Raw genomic sequence first — 15,354 nt, 5'->3', positions numbered from 1 at the left:
GAAAAATCACACATTTGTTATTAAATAATAATAATAATTATAATTACTGTTTATATAAGGATTTCTCCGGAATCAAAGCACAAAAAACAAACAAACCTAATAATAAAAGAATAAATGCCAATAATAAAAAGTACATGACAACTATGCAGAAAAAGGCTTCTAGAGACCGTGGAACAAAACAACCCCAGGACCAGAGAACTTAGAACTTAATTTATTTATAATGTCAATTCTAACACTGACTCTTCAACTTGTCTTAACTTGACTGCTGCAGAAAATATGCTGTGCTTTGGAGCGGTTCCACAATGTAGTGGCTCCGAGACCACATCGGCACTGCTGTTACCAAGGTTGTTTGTTTCCTAGGTCTTCAGTTACCCACAAAAATCCCAAATTAAAAGGTCGGTAATACAGAAAAAAGGTGTGACTTATACTCCAGTGCGAACCATATATGGGTTTTTCTTCTTTAAGAGGCATTTTTTAAACAGGTGCGACTTATACCATGGAGCGACTTATACTCTGGAAAATACAATAATTCCAGTTGTATGCAAAAGTTTGGGCACCCCTGATAATTTTCATGATTTTCCTTTATAAATCATTGGTAGTCTGGATCAGAAATTTCAGTTAAATATATCATATAGCAGACGAACACACTGATACTTGAGAAGTGAAATGACGTTTCTAGTATTTACAGAAAGTGTGCAATAATTATTTAAACAACACTGGGCAGGTGCATAAATTTGGGCACCTTTGTCATTTTATTGATTTGAATACATTTAGCACTAATTATTGGAACACGAAATTGGTTTGGTAAGCTCATTGACCCTTGACCTCCTTACACAGGTGAATCCAATCATGAGAAAGGGTATTTAAGGTGGCCATTTGCAAATGTTTCCCCTCTTTGCATCTCTTCTAATGAGTGGCAACATGGGAGCCTCTAAACAACTCTCAAATGACCTGAAAACAAAGATTGTCCAACATCATGGTTTGGGGGAAGGATACAAAAAGCTATCTCAGAGATTTCATGTGAGAAACATAGTGAAGAAATGCAAGACCACAGGCACAGTACTAGTTAAAGCACAAAGTGGCAGGCCAAGAAAAATCTCAGATAAGCTGAAGCGAAAGATGGCGAGAACAGTCATAGTCAACCCACAGACTTGCTCCAAAGACCTATGACATGATCTTGCTGCAGATAGAGTCTCTGTGGATCGTTCAACTATACAGCACACTTTGCACAAGGAGATGCTGGATGAGAGTGTAATACAGAGGAAGCCTTTTCTGTGTACACGCCACAAACAGAGTCACTTGAGGTATGCTAAAGCACATTTGGACAAGCCAGCTTCATTTTGGAATAAGGTGCTGTGGACTGATGACACTAAAATTGAGTTATTTGGACATAACAAGGGGCGGAATGCATGGCTGAAAAAGAACACAGTATTCTAAGAAAAACACTTGCTACCTACAGTAAAATTTGGAGGTGGTTCCATCATGCTGTGTGGCTGTGTGGCCAGTGCAGGTACTGGGAATCTTGTTAAAGTTGAGGGTCACATCCAGTCAATATCAGCAGATTCTTGAGAACATTGTTCATGAATTACTGACAAAGTTGAAGTTGTGCCGGGGCTGAATCTTTCAACAAGACAACAACCCTAAACACTGCTCAAAATCTACTAAGGCATTCATGCAGCGGAACAAGTACAACGTTCTGGAATGGCCATCTCAGTCCCCAGACTTGAATATTATTGAAAATCTGTGGTGTGATTTTAAGTGGACTGTCCATGCTCAGAAACCTACAAACCTGAGATGTTTTGTAAAGAAGAATGGTCCAAAATACCTTCAGCCAGAATCCAGACTCTCATTGGAAGCTATATGAAGCATTTAGAGGCTGTTATTTCTTTAAAAGGAGGATCTACTAAATATTGATGTATTTTTTCTGCTGGAATGCCCAAATTTATCCACCTGCCTAATTTTGTTTAAAGAATTATTGTACACTTTGTTGTGAAAGTGTCGTGACACGGACCCACAACAGGGGGCGTTAATGAACGGACAATGGATAAGCCAAAAGTAACAATTTAATGTGGTGAATCGCACAACGACGTACAGACAATAACAATATGGTGGACTGTCAATCATACACCAGGTGACGTGTGGGCAGGCTCGACGATAGAAGACGCCTGGCGAGAGAAGAGCCGGATCCCCACACAGCTTTCACCACCAACGGAGCTGAAGAACACCGGAGCCGCCAAGCCCTGCACCCCAGGTGGCCGCTGTCTTCAGCAGTCAGACCTGGTACTGCTGGCAGAAAACAGAGACAGTCCTGATGAGTGGGAGTTCGTACACTCAGTAATCCCACATTCAGTGTTTAGTTAGGAGGGAGCACCTCCACCTCCAGTCACACACTCGTGCAGCTCCTGTCTAACCACTTATCTGGTTGGAGTGTGAAGCGAAGCCGTCGCTGATCACACCAAACGCCAATCCCACAGATAAGGACACACCACAGGAAAACGGCTGCAAAGAAGTACAGATTATTACTCAATGTTTTGAGTCAGCAGAGAAAGTTACCTGAATGGTAGCTGATTTCTCGGCGAGGAGGTGGAGTTGCAGTTCGGTCTTTGTAGTGGTGGTGATGGGTGACAGCTGGTGTTGATAGATGACAGCTGTCACCTCCAGCGGCTCCAACGCCCTCTTGCGCTTGGAGCCCGCACTCCAAGCAGGGCGCCATCTGGTGGTGGTGGGCCAGCAGTACCTCCTCTTCAGCGGCCCACACAACACACTTTCTGCAAATCCTATAAACTTCGTTTCACTTCTCAAATATCACCGTTTGTTTGCTATATGATATATTTAACTGAAATTGCTGATCCAAAAAACCAATGATTTATAAAGGAAATCATGGTAATCATCAGGGGTTATGTGTCTTGGTTACCTGTTCAGTTTGCTCAGTATTGAGTGCATTATGGTCGTTTTTCAAGTGCTCCTAAGCATTAAGCAAATTTATTATGTAGTTTTAAACATTTTGACTTTTCATTAGGGATGTAAAGATATGCTAGCTCCAAAATACGATGTATATCACAGTACACTGATCACGACTGTATACATATCACAATAGATAATTACACCACTGTTCCCACTATTTGTATGGTATCGTATATGATTCTTTTGCAAGAGGTCATTATTTCTTCCATGCAATCGTTGGCTTGTGTTGGTATCACGATACTGATTTCTTAAAACAATATGATTAGATACAGACTTTACCTCAATTTCCTTGTACGTCTGCAATGTCAATAAAGATATTCTGATTATAGGTTTTGCTATGCCTTCCTTTGTTTACTTTTTAATTTAACCAGGTTAGTCCCATTGAGATCGAGACCTCTTTTGCAGGGGAGACCTGGACAATTATAAAGTTTCCAATTCACATAACCTGCATGTCTTTAAATGTAGGAGGAAACCGGAGCACCCGGAGGAAACCCACGCAAACACGGGGAGAACATGCAAATTCCACACCGAAAGGCCACAGGTGGGAATCGACCGCATGACCTTCTTGCTGTGAGGCAACTGTGCTAACCACTAAGCCACCGTGCTGCCCACGGGAGAAGGTCACGGGTTTCCAGGTGATGCCAAGAACGTTTTGAAGTACCCTTATAGATGTCGGCTCAGAAATAACCGTGAGATAATCTTTGTATCCCGGCGGTGCACAGCTTTGACGAGAATGTGAACCAAGGCGATGTTTCGCTTCTTCCAATGTTAGGGCGATCCTCATAAAAGGCACCAAATTCCAAGTTTGAAAAAAAAAAAAAAGATCCTTTGGTGTGTTTTGTCTGCTGTTAAACAGAGCGGCGGCTCCTGTGTGACTGAGGCTTTACAAGTAAAAAGTATGTAGATTCAAGCTGTAAGTCAACAGCTGCTCACTGTGAAAGCAGACAAAATAAGTAGTTTGCCCTTTCTCTCCAGCTGCAGTGTTGTGGTAATTATAGGTATTTTTCACCCCCCCCCCCCCCCAAAAAAAAAAAAAAATAAGCAAAGTGTTATTATTCCAGTTGGCGTGCAGAAAAACCACCCGGTGTGATTTTTCCAGCGTTATGCAGAGCAGGAAAAGAACACAAGGCGAGAGAGCAGCTTATTTGAATAAAAAGCTCTTATCATGTTTTTGCCTCTGTAAGTCAGCGCTGCATTCAGAAGGTCAACAGCTGAATAAATGTCTTTATGGAGGGCGTTTGGCAGGTTGCTGTAGAAATCTTGTCCAATTACGTACTTTGTAATCCGTCAGCGGACACCCTGCCCCGCGAAAACACACATACACGTTAAAAAAAACTGAGTCGTTTCTGAGATGGTGAATGTGTGTGTGTGTGTTCACTGTATTTCTCATTTTACAAATCGTTTTATACCGGATAAACCACAACAGCAGCTGTTAATTATGGCAATGAGTCCACCAAGTCAACAGCTCAAATAAATTTAGCGCAAACTGATGGTGGAGCTTCATACGTGTGGATGTTCTCGCTCCTCTCTGAGCTCACACAAAACTTTACAGACTATCTTTGTAAGCTTTGTGTGAATTCAGTCTCTCAATTACCTCAATGCACACACACACACACACACACACACACACACACACACACACACACACACACACACACACACACACACACACACACACACACACACACACACACACACACACACACACACACACACACACTATTCTCTCCTGTGTGTGGCTCGCCTGTCTGTTATTTGAGGATTTTCTTCCTGATGGGAATTTCAGCAGCATCGACACTGAGAGGATATCTAATTAGCTGCAGATGGGTGGCTTCCAGCACTGGAAGCGCAGACAAATAATTTGAACCTGGACAAGAAAGGGGACGTCACACAGTGCAGTTAATAGAGGCTGGCAATACCAGGAATTTTGGTATTGATCCGATACCAAGTAAATACAGGCCCAGTATTACCGATACCGATACTGATACTTTTTCATATTTAAGCTTCATAGATCCAAAGGATCCAAAAGACCTAGGATAGAATTTCGCCAAACACTGTATGTGACAACAAAATACTTTATTATCACAATCAACATTTTTGTTTAAAAAAAATATCACTCAACTTAAAATCTCCTGAGGTAGAGGGCTGACAAACCACAATGCAAGGGTGCGCTGCTCCATGTTGTGTGACACAGCGCAGCGCTGCTTTTACAGACAGAGAGTAGACTTTGATGAATCTGTGTGCACAGCAGTCAGTGCGTGCAGAAGAGAAAAAAGTTTGAGTATCGATCTTTTTACACGAGGATTGTTCAATATCAATACCAGCATTGGTATCGATATTATCGATATTAGGATCGATCCGCACACCTCTAATAGTTAGCAATCACAGGGAGACACTTCCTGGGAAAGACAGGGTGTGCTAATTTAGAAAAGACTGGTGCTAATTTATTATTATTATATATATATTATTATTATTTATTATGTATTTTTTGTAATAATGATCCATCAAGACAAAAAAAAGTTTACACTCTCATAAATGCTGATGTTATCATTAGCAGTCCAAGATGGCGGCAGCGGTTCCACAGTGCCGCCAGTGGCTGTTGTCTAAAATAATTTTGGTGATACCATTACGTTATGTGACACCAGTGAATTTTCATGCTAATGTTAGCCAGTTAACATCATGTCATGTGACACTCATTAGCATTACCTTATGTGACTCTAGCAAATTTTCATCCAGCATCTCATTATGTGATGCTCGTGACTTTTCAGGATACATGAATGATTAAACTCATCATGAATCGCTGCCTTAAGGCGCTCCCCTTGCTCAGGTCATCATGTATGTATTTTTTTAAAGTAGATTATAAATCCCGTTGCTCACAATGGAGGCACTCAGCTAATGCTAACAATAGGAGCAACCCTGACACACTGACGTCGCACAACAGAGTAATAGATATAAGGTGTTTGAAATTCAGTTTGCGTTTATGAAGTTCCACACAGGGTTAAACGTAGCGGACACGGAATATTTGGAATGTTTGTTTTAGCAAGTTGTCAGGGTCTCATGCATGCAGTCTATTATAAATGTTGTGAAAGGCATAAAAATGTATATTTTGGAAGTATAATGTTCATTTGCAATTGTTGTCATGTGGTTTCTCCATGTTATTTAGACTGCAGGGACTCTCTGGTGCGCAAGGGATTATGGGATATCACAATAGGGTGAATAATGGCAAATCACAACACAGGTCGCCTCATGGCGCTTCACAAGAACAAGGTCCAATAGCAGACCCAGCTCAGTTGGGTGCCCCCTTGGCCTTCTCCAGCTACTGGGATCATCAACACTCAGGCACGTGCGTGCTGGATCACGCACAGAGAAACGGGCCACATTGCCAAAATTTTGTAGCTGATGGTCTCTCACAATGCAAGTGATCCTCCTCGTCATTCATACCCAAGGATCCTTTGAAGAAACCTCGTGCTAAAGACAAACACAACGGATTTAAAACAACAATCAAGAAATTTATCACACAATCAACACAAACAATTACCATAATTTCCGGACTATAAGCTGCTACTTTTTTCACACGCTTTGAACACTGCGGCTTAAACAATGATGCGGCTAATTTATCGATTTTTACAGGCTGTCTCATAAGACAAAATACGTCAATTGATGCTGTGCATTGATTGGCTGAAGCTGTAGTTCTCATGCGGCATAAATTCACACACAAAATAAATATAAAGTGTTACCTGTTTGTTTCAGTGTATTCATCAACATGTCCTGAAGAAAAATTATCCACATAAAGCCTCCTGATTTTGGAAAATGACATCTGAAAATACTTTAATTCCTTGTCATGGCTGAAGAAAAGTCCCTCTGGCACTTTGCGCCACAGTTGCGCCGTCAGGTCAGTCAGCGGAGCTTCTGTCTCCCCCACACCTTTCCACACTGCGTCTCTGTCTTTGCGCCACAGCGCCTCATTAACGTCTCATTTACCACAGACACTGTTGGGGAAGTGTAATGACATGGACCCACAACAGGGGGCGCAAATGAATGGTCAATGGGTAGTCAAATAAATACAATTTATTGTGGCAAATGTGCACAACAGGTCGAATACTATTTTTAGACAGTCAATTACAAAAGTCAACAGGTGACGTGTGGGCAGGTCCGAGGGTAGGAGACGCCTATCCAGAGAAGAGCCGGGGCCCACAAGGTTCCGCCGCCAACGAAGACCTGCAGCAAACCGAAGCCGCCAAGTCCCGAGTCCCCAGGTGGCCTCTACTTCAGCTGTCAGATCCGGTACTGCTGGCAGGAACAGAAGACAGGTTAATGGTGGGTGTGTGCGCACACCCAGCAGAACAATCAGCAATTCAGTTCAGTTCCTTTTGTGGGAGAATCTCCACCTCCGACACAAAAACACAGAAAACGTGCAGAGACCAACTATTACTTCTCTGGTTTGGAAAGAGGAGTGAAGTCCGTCACTCTTCTACGTCCAAAACCCAGCTCCCAGCTGACTGAAGATAAGTGGTACTCCTGCAAAGGTTTTCAAAAGACAATGATACGTGCATTCAGCACAGACACGGCTGAGAGTTTTACCTGAGTGGTAAACTGATATCTCGGCAGAGATGGGGTGTCTCCTCCAGTCTTATATGGGATGGATTGATGATGAAATGATTTCTGACAGCTGGTAGTCCTGGCTCCTGGGTGGTGACTGCGCCCTCTGGTGCCTGAAACCCGACTACAGGCAGGGCGCCCTCTGGCGTTGGCCAGCAGTACCTCCTCTTCGGGCGGCCCACATAACAGACACCAGGCGATCCTGGCTGTACACGATGAAATTATCTCATGATCCTCAAAGAAAGAAAAAAGTTCAAGTTACTCAGTTCTCCGTGTGGAGCGGAGATGCCGTGCACCACCATGCGCGCGCCGGATGCCATGCTAGTCATGTAAAACCTTCAGTAAAAAAAAAGCATTTATGGTACGTATTTAATTAAAATTTAAAAAATCTTTCTGTCTAACATCTTTCAGTGTAAATATCTCACATTACAATGCGGAAACCTGCGGCCTATTTATGTACAATTTTTTTTTCTTTCCCGAGATTACAGTTCAACACATTTGAAAGCTTGAAACATCATTTGCACGCTGAGCGAATCTGCGTGTCCACAGAGGAATGTTGTGATACGAATTTTGATAGAAGAATCTGCGGGCTGTGATCACCCCTCAGACTGTAAGCAATCACAGCCAAGTGATCGGCGTTAGTGCTCCTGTGGCCCCTACCCACCTCTAAAGCACTATTTAATAACCCCCCTCGACACCTACCTCCATCCATCTTTCACTTTATCTTCCTCATTCTGCTCGCCTTTACACCTGTCTTCCTTTATGACTCCCACTCTCCTCCTTTCCATCCATTACTTTATCCTCCATTCCTCGGTCCTGTGACCTCTGGCCATACTCTGCAACTTGCATGCTCGATGGAGTGTGCAAAACCTTGAATCTTAGGGATTACCTCTCTTTTTCCTGACTCTATTTCACTCTCCGCATCCCCTTTACCCTCTACAGTGCTTATTTTCTCGACTTTTCTGTGCACCATTTACACTTTCCCTCGCCGTGACAGCTCATTTTCTCTACCTGCCCCATTGTCCATCCCTCGCCGGGTAATCCCTCGATCCCAGGTATGATGGTTGGGCTGGTGGAGAAAATGCGGAGGTCTTTGTTGACTCTTACAGAGTTAATCTGCGCTGGGATGTCGAGTGTTTGTTTGTGACTAACCCGACTGGACAGAAGCCTTACATGGGGAGAAATTACTTAAAAGGGCGAGAATATTCGCTGCACATTGTCTGGCGAAAGCTCTGAGAATGTCGATTTGAAAGCTGTTTCTGAGCTTTATTGTAATTGATGCATAAAAGTAATCCAGAGCCAACGAAGATGGATGCAAAGAATTACAACTGTCTGCCTTCATGTTCACGTGGCACACACACGTCCAATAACCCGTCCAGATCACCAAATACTATTAGCTGTGCACGTCTTTGAAATTTCTCTGTGCTGAAATGATAAGCAGAAACAAAACAAAGGAAACAAACAGTATAAATTAACATGCCAAGCAATCAGAATAATACCAACAACGTGCTACAAAATATTTTAACAACATACGAGGTCTGTCAATAAAGTAAGGGTCCTTTTTATTTTTTTCAAAAACTATATGGATTTCATTCATATGTTTTTACGTCAGACATGCTTGAACCCTCGTGCGCATGCGTGAGTTTTTCCACGCCTGTCGGTGACGTCATTCGCCTGTGAGCACTCCTTGTGGGAGGAGTCGTCCAGCCCCTGAGATTTTGAGGTGATTCTGTCGCTTTAAGGACTTCCCACGGTGCGAGACGTCGCTCAGCGCTCTCAGCTGCCGTCATCAGCCTGTTCAAGCTGAAAACCTCCACATTTCAAGCTCTATTGATCCAGGACGTCATGAGAGAACAGAGAAGTTTCAGAAGAAGTCGGTTTCAGCATTTTATCCGGATATTCCACTGTTAAAGGAGATTTTTTTAATGAAAGACGTGCGGACGGATCCGCGCGTCGGCACAGGAAAAACACCTCCATGTTGATAACCATTTGTAAAATCCAGGCGGCTTTTGATGGCTTTCAGTGGAGTGAGTATATGAGAAATTGTTTAACAGGCAGGACATGTTCCAACTTGTCCTTAAGGCTTTCAACAGAGGTGTTTTTCCTGTGGCAGAGCGTCGCGGCGGCTGCGTCCCGACGCGTGGACCCGTCCGCACGTCTTTCATTAAAAAAATCTCCTTTAACAGTGGAATATCCGGATAAAATGCTGAAACCGACTTCTTCTGAAACTTCTCTGTTCTCTCACGACGTCTCTCAGCAACTTCTCAGACAAAGGAATTCCGACGAGGGGCTGGACGACTCCTCCCACAAGGAGTGCTCACAGGCGAATGACGTCACCGACAGGCGTGGAAAAACTCACGCATGCGCACAAGGGTTCAAGCATGTCTGACGTAAAAACATATGAATGAAATCCATATAGTTTTTGAAAAAAATAAAAAGGACCGTTACTTTATTGACAGACCTCGTATGATGTGCTTATTTTTTTCTGGAGTCAATGCAGCTGTTGAGTGTTTGAGTCTGTGTACGTTTCTCGTTAGCCCGTTTCTCATGTGGAATCAGCTACTTTGAACAAAAATCAACTTTGCAACAGCGCAGACTGAACATTCCCACATGAGTGTTCTTTTCTGAGGATTTCTGTATTAACTTGTTGCCTTGTGTTCCAGATCCGTGGTTTGATACGAGATCAGTCGACCCGATCAAACTTGTACTTTTGGTTGTGAAATGTGCTGATGACACATTCTGTAGGACAACTACTAGGACAATCTTAGGACTTTTTAATCCCAAATTTTAAAAGTGGTGGTGAATTTAGGTGCACAAGCTGTGTTTTATTTATTTTTTTTTACAATATGCAAATGTTAATTCATAATTAGAACCTATTCATGAATAAAGTTGTATGATTTTTCTTTGATAAATACTTTAGGGCCCCTTCACACACAGTGCGAATTTGGTCGATTTGCGCATAAAGTGCGCATGAAGCAGGAATTGTGTGTAAAATGTGTAAAATCATACCTGCCTCCAACGCCTCGTACACCTGTTGCTACAAGCATTTGCGCACACCAGCGGCTGAAAGACAGAGTGTGTGCCGTGCAAGCCCATCAAACCCTCTTGTGGCAGGTGTTGGCCAAATTCCACCGCTTGCATGGCACTTAGAAAATGTGTGGCCATTCGCACGATTAACGCGACAACAGTCAGCAGACAACCAGTGTCGTGCTGGCAGTGAAATTTGTCTAAGTGCCCCACGAGTGTGGCATTGGTGTGTGCACTAAACTGACAGGAGACGTGGCTGCCCACAGAAGCAGCTGTGGAGATCTGTTGATCTGGACATCCCAGCTGGACAACACGTACTGTGTTTGGACGGACATGGACTAACAACTGCCCACTGTGATGCGGGCATGTCTGCTTGCTGTCATCATGTACGTAGACATAAAAATAAAATATATTGCTGTGGGGACGGGCTGCAGCGAGCAAGCGAGTGAGTGTGCATGGAGTGCACATTGACAGGCTACCCCCAGGTTGAAAGGGACCATCAGATCATAACATGCAGCGGGCGATATGACTGTCACGTCACCCACGTGAGCTCTGTTCCACATGACACGGTGTCTGTACTGCGGCACGCTGTCCACAAGACAGGCATGTCAGGCAGAACATGTGCGGGTTGGCTGGATGCACCGGACCAGCAGATGTGGACATGAGAAGAGCGAAGTGCTTCTCATTCATGTCATTTCATGACTGTATGTCTGTGACCATGGGTCATCTACAGAGGAACAGACGGATCATATTTGTATTGCCCGCTTGATAAATGCGGTATTTTTATATGGTGTGTGGGTTTATTTCATTTTAAATACGTCCATCTCCTTCCTGATATCAGGCAGGTTCCCGCAGCTTTCACAGGACAGCAAGCACAGCTCAGTGGTAAAGTTTCTGACTGGCAATCAGCGCTTTGGAAAGTGTGGATTCAAGTCCCGTGGGTGGCATGTAATGTAAGGTCCGCGTAACTAAGGTCCTCGTGCACAAAACCATCGTAGCGTGTATTTTGTTTATTTCTTATTTATTTTTTCTTCACTTGTTGCATGATGTGTAACCATGTTGTGCAGCTGCTGGCAGTGAGTTCCCACGTGCACAAACCATCGCACCGGCATCATGCATGCCTGCTCATTGGCGCGATGTTTCGTGGTTTGTTCATACAAGCTGTTTCACCGTGAGTCGCCTTGAGTTGTACTTTATTCACACTATGTGTGAAGGGGCCCTTAAACATGTCTATGTGGTTTGTTTTTTTCAGTTTTATCTATTGCCAGTAATTATTATTGGACTGTCAGTGTTGTGAAAGTGTAGGAACACGGACCCACAACAGGGGGCGTAAAAGAACGGGCAATGGATAAGCCAAACAGTAACAATTTAATGTTGTAAATTGTGCACAACGGAATACAGACAACAACCAGTTTGGAACTACAGTCAATTATGTTGGGTGATGTGTGGGCAGGCTTGAGGATAGGAGACGCCCGTCCAGAACCGAGCCGGATCCCACACGGCCCTCACCGCCAACGGATCTGAAGAACACCGGAGCCGCCAAGTCCTGGGTCCCCAGGTGGTCACCGTCTCCAGCTGTCAGACCTGGTACTGCTGGCAGAGAACAGAAACAGTACAGGTGAGTGTGAGTACGCACACTCGGTAATCCCACAGTCTGTGTTCTTTTGGGAGGGAGCACCTCCACCTCCAATCACACACTCGTGCAGCTCCTGTCTAACCACTTATCTGGTTGGGGTGTGAAGCGAAGCCGTCGCTGATCACACCAAACTCCAATCCCACAAATAAGGCAACACCCACAGGAAAACGGCTGCAAAGAAGTTCAGACTATTAGTCAGCGTTAAGTGTAGCAGAGAAAGTACCTCCAAGGTAGCTGATTTCTCGGCAAGGAGGTGGAGTTGCAGTCCGGCCTTTATGGTGATGGTGATGAGTTAAATGAGTGACAGCTGGTGCTGATGATGAGTGACAGCTGTCACTCCCAGTGGCTCCGGCGCCCTCTCGTGCTTGAAGCCCGCACTCCAAGCAGGGCGCCATCTGGTGGTGGTGGGCTAGCAGTACCTCCTCTTCAGCGGCCCACACAACAGTCAGACTGTTGCATAATGTGACTGTGCACTCACACAGGACACATGAGGTGGAGAAAAAGTGAAAAAAGATGTGCATGAAATGACATGAATTTTAAGAACAAATACGATATTTTCTGGCATATGTCACTCCTTTTTCTATGTTATCAGCTCTACAGTTTGGGATTTTTGCGCATTGCTGTAGTCTACTTTTGATTATTGGCATTTATTCTTTATTATTGGAGTTTATATTGTTTTGTGGTTTGATTCTTGGGAAAGTCCAGTATGAATAGTTATTATAATTATTGTTATTAATAACAAACATGATTTTTCTGTATATAAGGTGTTACCACAGTATAAGTCTCAACGTCTCCAAACTATGAAATTTAAATTTTTTTGACCAAGCCGGATTGTCTGCTGCTAAACCGCTACATCAAATAATTGTGCTGAACTTAAGGTGTTCATTCATTCATTTTCTAGACCTGCTTACTCCAGTAAAGGGTCACATGGGGGTTCTGCAGCCTATCCCAGCAGTCATAAGGTGAGAGACAGAGGACACCCTTGACAGAATGCCAGTCTAACGCAGGGCTACATACAGGCAGAAAAACTCATTTACACTCACACACATGCTCAGTTTAGAGTCACCAATTATACATGTCTTTGTAAGCAGGAGGAAGCCAGGTCACCTGAACATGGGGAAAACATGCAAACTCCACTCAGAAAGGACCAGGCGGGAAGCGATCCCACAGCCTTCTTGCTGTGAGGCAACAGTGCTAACCACTAAGCCACCTTGCCACCACTTGAACCTTTGGTATGATTCCATGAATTTTTGCTTTCTGAAAATAACTCACCTTAATAAGACATTTTAGATTTTTCCATTAATGGTGATGTTTGAAATATTCTGAAGGCTAATTCTGTGCTGTATGTTGGGCACTTTGGCATCCTGCCGTGATGATGTGTTGGGAGTTTTGCGCAGCGACGCCATTTACAGGCCCTCTGGAAAGTATTTACAGCGCTTCACTTTTTCTACATTTTATGTTACAGCCTTATACCAAGATGGAGTAAATTCATTTTTCCTTTTCTACACACAATTCTACACACAACACCCCATAATGTTGACATGAAAAAGTTATTTTTTTTTTTTATTTTTGCAAATTTATTGAAAATAAAAAAACTAAGAAATCACATGTACATAAGTTTTCACACCCTTTGCTCAATACTTTGTTGATGCACCTTTGGCAGCAATTACAGCCTCAAGTCTTCTTGAATATGATGCCACAAGCTTGGTGCACCTATCTTTGGGCAGTTTTGTCTATTCCTTTGCAACACCTCTGAAGCTCCATCAGGTTGGATGGGGAGGGTCGGTGCACAGCCATTTTCAGACCTCTGATAACTGGCTTTCTTTCTGGGGCCACTGTAGCTTGCTGATGCTGGACAACCTCCACCCTACTGGGGAAGGCGCCGCCATCTTGTCTGCAAACATACAGTAGGTAGAGCTCTACAGGGTGGGTAACATTAGGAATTTACAGCAGGCCATGGAGCAGGTGATTAGAGACCCTGCAAGGCTTATGACAAATGGGGACGTGGATACCATTAGCTTAGCGGGGAAATTAGTGCCGAAAATCCACTATGCATCCCATCTTAGGGTGCTTATTCTGCAGAAGGGAAGACAGATGAAGGAACATGACATGAGATATAGTGACATAGTTATTCACGTCAGCACCAATGATATCAGGATGAAGCACTCAGAGGTCACAACAATGGACATAGAGAGGACTTGTGTCCTTGCCAGAAAGATGTGTCAGCATTGATTATAGTCTCTGGTCCCCTCCCCTCCCGGGGTACTGATAAGGCATTCAGCAGGCTGACATCATTAAATAGGTGGCTGGCGCAGTTTTGTAGACAGCAAGGTTTTAGCTTTATTGTTAACTGGCCTTCGTTCTGGGGCCGCCATGGCCTGCTGATGCGGGAAGGCCTCCACCCTACTGGGGAAGGCGCCGCCATCTTGTGTGCGAACATAGATAGAGCTCTACAGGGAGGGTAACATTAGGAATCTACAGCAGGCCACGGAGCAGGTAATTAGAGACCCTGCAAGGCTTATAACAAATGTGGGTATGGAATCCATTAGCTTAGTGGGGAAATTAGTGTAGAAAATCCACTATGGTGATAGTGCAGTTTATCTGCCAGGGAGGGAAATTCAACAAGTTGAGACTGTGGCCTGCTTCCGTAGACATGTCTATAAAAATCATAGAGGGATATGCTTTGCAAACTTAATACCCATTACTACACTGGATGTTGTTGAAATTGAGGATAGGCCAGTGGTTGTTCCAGCAATAGCAAAAATTTTGTGTCTGCTACCTACAACGTGTGTGTAATGTCTCAAACCTAAACCTACTTCTAGGCATCTTATATATGCTACTCTGGAACCACCCCTAAATTCAAACAGCTCAGCTGTCAACCCCACTGAGGTCCTTAGTCTGGGTATTATTAACATAAGATCACTGTCCTCAAAATCATAGATGATTATTGATCTAATTATTGATCATCATATAGATATGATTGGGTTATGTGAAACCTGGCTGCAACCTACAGCTGTCCTCCCTTAAATGAGGCCTGTCCACCAGCATATACATTTAGTCACGTCCCTCATGATGCAAAGCAAGGTGGGGTGTTGCTCTTATTTTTAAATCTAGGTTTAGCTTATTAG

The sequence above is a fragment of the Thalassophryne amazonica genome, chromosome 13, assembly GCF_902500255.1.
Source record: "Thalassophryne amazonica chromosome 13, fThaAma1.1, whole genome shotgun sequence".
NCBI classification, from domain to species: domain Eukaryota; kingdom Metazoa; phylum Chordata; class Actinopteri; order Batrachoidiformes; family Batrachoididae; genus Thalassophryne; species Thalassophryne amazonica.
The sequence above is the reverse complement of the archived record's forward strand: the minus strand, read 5'-3'. Positions refer to the sequence as shown.